Here is a 7,363-nt window from a genome sequence, read left to right as displayed (position 1 = left end):
AAAACTACCCTTATTAAAATTAAATTTCTCTTTTCTATGTGTAATCAAAAACTAATTTAACATGCTCCACATGCTCAAGAAAAATGTTCAAATAAATTATAATATCATCAATATAAACAACATGTTTTCTCAAAACATTATATATTAAGTGCATAGGGGTACTAGGAGCATTAGTTAACCTAAAAGGCATAGCAAGCCATTCATACAATCCAAACTTAATATTGAAAGTTGTTTTCCATTCATCTCCTATGTGCATTCTAATTTGATGACATCCATATTTCAAAATAATTTTTATAAATAGACACGAATCATGCAATAAATCAAGCATATCGTCTAACCTAGGAATAGGATGTCGATACTTTATCGTGATTTTGGTGATGACTCTTTTATCCATGCATATGCACCAAGTTTCATCTTTCTTTGGCACCAATAAGTCTTGTATAGAACAGGGACTCAAACTTTCTGGTACATAGCCCTTCTCCATGAGCTCCTTCACTTTCCTTTGAATTTTTTTTGTCTCAGTTGGATTGACTCGATAAGTTGGCTTATAAGGAATGACAGTCCTTGGAATGAAGTCTATTTTATGTTCAGTACCTCTTATGGGAGGCATTTCTTTATCATGAAACATGTCTTCAAATTCCTGTAAAAGAGATTGAAAAACACCAGGCAAAATCATGTTGTTATAGTTAGAGACCAAAAATCCTCCATTGTACATAAGTACAAAGAACGATTTTTGATGTACAAAGAACGATTTTTGTGAAAACCTTCTCACCTTTCCAACTGTAGCCAAATAACTCTCTCTCTTCCTTTTTTCTTCAATTTCATCTCTTTTTTCATTCTTTTTTTTCTCTTTGATTTTTCTCTCTTTTTTCACTCGACTCTTGTTTTTTTTTAACTCTTTTTCTTCAAACTCTTTCTTTCTTTCCTCCAACTTTAATTGATCAGCAAATGTATTTGCTGAACTCAAAGGTACAAGAGTGGTTTTTCTACCATCTTTGACAAAAGAATACCTATTCAAATAGCCATTATACATAAACACTTCTTTTGACCGAAGATAAAGCACGATGTCCATAAGTTTTGTAGCAAATGTTTTGAACGCAAAAAAACTAAATGTACACTCATTTGAATGTACCTAACAAACCTTGGACTAATATATCTATGAAATTTGTTCATGGTTGCATGCTGCTGATTTATTTATTTTTTTAAGTAGTTTATGCCTAAATGCTCTATAAAAGATTTGTTTTTGAGAGAAGCATATGGCGGTGCCTTAATGAGACATCTCAGGATTAATACAGTTTATAATGTTGCATAAACACTTCTTTTGGCCGAAGATAAAGCACGATGTCAAAGTTTTGTAGCAAATGTTTTAAACGCAAAAAAAACTAAATGTACACTCATTTGAATGTACCTAACAAACCTTAGACTAATATATCTATGAAATTTGTTCATGGTTGCATGCTGCTGATTTATTTTTTTTAAGTAGTTTATGGATTTAATACACTTTATGAAATAAAATTTTTCTAATATTTTTGTGAGTGAAGCATGAAGATTTGATCAAAACATTTCGAAAGAAGGTGAAGGAAAGAAGGTGATGATTTTTTCTGATTCGAGGACAAATCCTTCTGAAGAGGGAGAAGCAAAACATTTCAAAAGGAGGTGAAGGAAAGAAGGTGATGATTTTTTCTGATTCGAGGACGAATCCTTCTAAAGAGGGAGAAAATAATAAGAATCACGGTGTTCCAAATGGAACTATTGCTTCCAAATGGACCTATTGCCAAGAAGATTAAAAAAAATGTCATGAAGATCCCAAAAAAAGATATGTCAACAACAGAATTCGAACTTACACACGAAGAGCTCAATTAATTTCAAATCTATCGCATTTGCCACTCAAGCACATCAACTTTTGTTAGAAAGAACTATGTTTAATTTCATAAATTATGTAAAAGTCAAATGGTCAATTTGACTTATTCTTTGTGGAGATTAAAGGGGATCGGGAATAAATTCCGTCCACAAACGTCTCAAATAAATTCCGTCCACAAACGTCTTTTGTCGGGAGACTATAAATACCCACAATATGTTATGTAAAATTCAGATTCGTGGATGAATGTAATTCAGATCTCAAATTGAGACATTTCCCTTAGAAATTCGAGCATCATATTTGTCATTTCTAAGTTTCAAGCAATTCTTGTGGTAGAATTGCACCTGAGCCATTTAATCAAGCCTTGATCAAGTTAGATTGGGGAGTGACTCAATTTAGAACAAGGTTTCCAAATCTTGCTTCTAGATCTTCGATCGTAAGAGGTAATATAATTCTAGCCTTCTCTCTTGGTTGATCCAAATTTCGTATAAGGAGGTGTTAATTACTTTGATTCAAGGGTTCTTGCTTCAACAAAAGCTTGGATCGTTGGGCTGAGGATTAGGGTTGCCTTATCAGATTCAAATCTCAAACAAGTGGTCTTGCCTTGAGATATTCGATCAACAAGGTAATCCAAATCTTATTCTCCTTGTATTGATTCCTTATCATATCTTTTGGTATCAGAGCTTCAGGCTCAAGATCGGATATATGTTTCCTTTGCGTTTCTTCTCAATTTAATTTTTATTTATTTTTATCTTTTTAGTTTTTAGTTGACCCAAAGTTCAAAATTCAATCTTTTCTCTATTTAAAAATTTGAGAGGTGAGAATGAGAGCTTCATTTGTGTAAATGAGTCTAAAAAGAGTGGCCTAAAATTCCTAGAATGTATACTCATGAGAGAGTGTTGTGAGGTCCTTCGTATTTCCATAACTTATTTTTTGCAGCAAAGTTTCACAAATAGATTCAAGGATGAATCCTCTTGAAGAAGTGGAGAATAATATGAACCAAGAGACATCAATCATATAATATGCTTCAATGAAGATGTGAAGAAAATATTGTTGAAATTATCAAAAGATATTTCAATTCATGCCACATTGAAGAAGAATGAAGTTTCATGTTTTAAATTTTTTGTGGATTACAATTTAGAGTAATTTAGAGTTATTGTATTTCATTAATGTATCTTAAGACTTTTAATTTACTTTAGGTTACAATTACATAATGGTTAATTAAGGACATTAAGTATGAATGTTACAACTCTTGGAATGTCTTTACTAGTTTCATTTTAAGGTTGTATAAAGCTATGTATGTTGTATTTGTAAGTAGACTTGGAAAATATAATAAAAGAAGCATTTGTGCTTTTCTTTAGCCAATGGCTAAGTTTATTTGCAATTCTATGTAGTTTAGATTGCATGTAGAATCATTCAAGCTCAACATGATCAATCTTGTTTGTGGAGTGATTCGAATCTCAAACAAGTGTTCTTGCATTGAGATATTTGATCAACAAGAATCATTCAAGCTAGACATGATCGATCTTGCTTGTGGAGTGATTCAAATCTCAAACAAGTATTCTTGCCTTGAGATATTTGATCAACAAGGTAATCCGAATCTTATTCCCCTTGTATTGATTCCTTATCTTATCATGGAGATATGTTAAGTGGGGGTGTCCTATGCATTGAGTATTGCATAAGATCAGACCATGAAGAAAACCACTCTCACTTTATAATGTTGTTTACTGTTGAGACTGGTTTTTTTCATTTGATGACCTAGGTAACTCGATTTTAATCATGAGCTAACTATGAACTTCTGTTTATTCGGAATTATCCTTAGATTTGCATGGGTGAGAGTGGCCCGAGTTCGCCGACTCAATAAGCCTCCCATTTCAGGGGACATGGTGAATAGCTGGGGACATAGGGTGTAAGATGGAATTCACCCTACCCACTTTTAGGGATAGTAGAGAGGTTGTGATAAGGCAACCCTAATCCTCAGCCCAACGATCCAAGCTTTTGTTTTAATAAGAACCCTTGAATCCAAGTAATTAACACCTCCTTATATGAAATTTGGATCAACCAAGAGATAAGGCTAGAATTAGATTACCTCTTACGATGGATGATCTAGAAGTAAGATTTGGAACCTTGTTCTAAATTGAGTCACTCCACAATCTAACTTCATCAAGGCTTGATTGAATGGCTCGGGTGCAATTCTACCACAAAAATTGCTTGAAACTTAAAAATGGCAAATATGATGCTAGGATTTCTAAGTGAAACGTCTCAATTTGAGATCTGAATTACATTCATCCCCTAATCTGAATTTTACATGACATATTGTGGGTATTTATAGTCTCCTGACAAAAGATGTTTGTGGACGGGATTTATTCCCGATCCTTTAATCTCCACCAAAGAATAAGTCAAATTGACCATTTGACTTTTTCATAATTTATGAAATTAAAAATAATTCTTTTTAAGAAATGTTGATGATAAGATAAGAAATCACTACAAGGGGAATAAGATTCAGATTACCTTGTTGATCGAATATCTCAAGGCAAGAACACTTGTTTGAGATTTGAATCACTTCACAAGCAAGATCGATCATGTCTAGCTTGAATGATTCTTGTTGATCAAATATCTCAACGCAAGAACACTTGTTTGAGATTCGAATCACTCCACAAGCAAGATTGATCATGTCGAGCTTGAATGATTCTACATGCAACCTAAACTACATAGAATTGCAAAGAAACTTAGTCATTGGCTAAAGAAAAGCACAAATGCTTCTTTTACTATATTTTTCAAGTCCGCTTACAAATACAATATACATAGCTTTTATAGCCTCAAAATGAAACTATTAAAGGCATTTCAAGAGTTGTAACATTCATACTTAATGGCCATAATTAACCATTATGTAATTGTAACCTAAAGTAAATAAAAAGTCTTAAAATACATTAATGAAATACAATGACTCTAAATTATAGTCCACCCAAAATTTATAACATGAAACTTCATTCTTCTTCAATGTGACATGAATTGAAATATCTTTTGATAATTTCAACAATATTTTCTTCACATCTTCATTGAAGCATATTGTATGATTGATGTCTCTTGGTTCATGTCATTCTCCACTTCTTCAAGAGGATTCGTCCTCGAATCTATTTGTGAAACTATGCTGCCAAAAATAAGTTATGGAAATACGAAGGACCTCACAACACTCTCTCACGAGTATACACTCAAGGAATTTTAGGCCACTCTTTTTACACTCGTTTACACAAATGAACCTCTCATTCTCACCTCTTAAAATTGTAAATAGAGCAAAGATTGAATTTTGAACTCTAGGTCGATTAAAAACTAAAAAGATAAAAATAAATAAAAATCAAATTAAGAAGAAACGCAAAGGAAACATATATCCGATCTTGAGCCTGAAGCTCTGATACCAAATGATATGGAAATAAATAAAAATCAGTATTCAAACTAGTGGTGTTTCGAAATCGGTTCCACAATCCCATTCTAAGGCCGGAGGATAGTGGAGAAGACACTAGTAGTGGTTCGAAACCGGTTCATGAAGAAAAAGGAATTTGAACTACAATAGGTTAGTATTCAAACTCATTAAGTTTTAATACTTATGAACATGTTAGTTATTTACTATAATTGATGTTCCAAAAGTGCCTAAGATCCAAATTGCTTCCGCATCTGTTATATTAACACCATCATTACCAATTAAGACAATTTATGAATTGTTGAATATAGACAAAACCTTTGTGTTTTCTTGATACCCTTTTGGTGTTATTCTTTTTCAAACCTTGCTTTAGGTTTGATGTTTAAACCGATTCATTGAATTAGTTTTGATCAAGCTAATTCTGGAGTTAATATTCTTGGTATCTAAGAGTGACCATCGTAGATTCCATGTTCGATCTAAGAGTCATTCATCTTCTAACGAACTCTTGGTTGGAATCAATCCGTTAAGTTAGCTTTCTCTGTGAACGTTTTGCAAGGATTCTAGAAGGACCTCTAACTTTGCAAATTCCAGCATTGTAGGCGCTTATTAGACGTTCTATACTAAATCACCAAGCCTGATCATTCCCCATAAAAATTTTGAAAAACATCTAGTTTTACTCGGTTTTTTTTTTCACGGGCTTCAAACGTCCCGGATTAGGGTTTCGACTTTAAGCAATCGTTTACTGTTTTGTACACTATGTTTCTTTGAAATTCTATTCTAAATTATCAAGCCTAATCATTCCCCACAAAAATTTCTGAATATGTTGCTTATTACTCAATTTTTTTTGCGCATACTTCAAACGTTCCGGATTTGGGTTTACAAATTATGGTTTCAATTTTAAGCACTCTTCTACTATTTTATACACTCTGGTTCTATGACATTCTATTCTAAATCATCAAGCTTGATCATTCCCGAGAAAAATTTCAAAAAACGTCGAGCGTTACTCGGTTTTATTCGTACGTGCTTCAAACGTCCCAGATTAGGGTTTCGATTATAAGCACTCCTTTACTGTTTTATTCACTTTGTTTCTTCGAAATTCTATTATAAACCATTATGCCTGATCATTCCCCACAAAAATTTTGAAAAACGTCAACCATTACTCAGTTTTTTTAGCACGTGCTTCAAACGTCCTGGATTAGGGTTTCGACTTTAAGCAATCGTTTACTGTTTTGTACACTCCGTTTCTTCGAAATTCTATTCTAATTCATCAAGCCTAATCATTCCCCAGAAAAATTTCTGAAAATGTCACCTATTACTTGGTTTGTTTTGCGCGTACTTCAAACATTCCGGATCAGGGTTTACAAATTATGGTTTCAATTTTAAGCACTCTTTTACTATTTTATACACTCCATTTCTTCGACATTCTATTCTAATTCATCAAGTGATCATTTCCCACAAAAATTTTGAAAAACACCGAGCGTTACTCGATTTTATTCGCACGTGCTTCAAACGTCCCAGATTAGGATTCCTAAATTAGGGTTTCAATTACAAGCACTCCTTTACTGTTTTATTCACTCCGTTTCTTTGAAATTCTATTCTAGAATATTATGCCTGATCATTCCCCACAAGAATTTTGAAAAACGTCGACCATTACTCAATTTTTTTAGCACGTGCTTCAAACATCCTGGATTAGGGTTTCGACTTTAAGCACCCTTGATATGAACCAAGAGACATCAATCATACAATATACTTCAATGAAGATGTGAAGAAAAGGTTGTCAAAATTATCAAAAGATGTTTCAATTCATGCAACATTGAAGAAGAATAAAGTTTGATTGTTGTAAATTTTGGGTGGGTTATAATTTAGAGTTATTGTATTTTAAGATATTTTATTTAATTTCGGTTACATTTACATAATGGCTAATTATGGTCATAAATTGTGAATGTTACAACTTTTGTAATGCCTTTAATAGTTTCATTTTGAGGCTATATAAAGCCTTGTATGTTATATTTGTAAGGTAGACTTAGAAGATATATCAAAAGAAGCATTTGTGCTTTTCTTTAGCCAATGGCTAAGTTTCTTTGCAA

Source organism: Cucurbita moschata, unplaced genomic scaffold (genome assembly GCF_002738365.1).
Source record: "Cucurbita moschata cultivar Rifu unplaced genomic scaffold, Cmos_1.0 Cmo_Scf00033, whole genome shotgun sequence".
NCBI classification, from domain to species: Eukaryota; Viridiplantae; Streptophyta; class Magnoliopsida; order Cucurbitales; family Cucurbitaceae; genus Cucurbita; species Cucurbita moschata.
The sequence above is the reverse complement of the archived record's forward strand: the minus strand, read 5'-3'. Positions refer to the sequence as shown.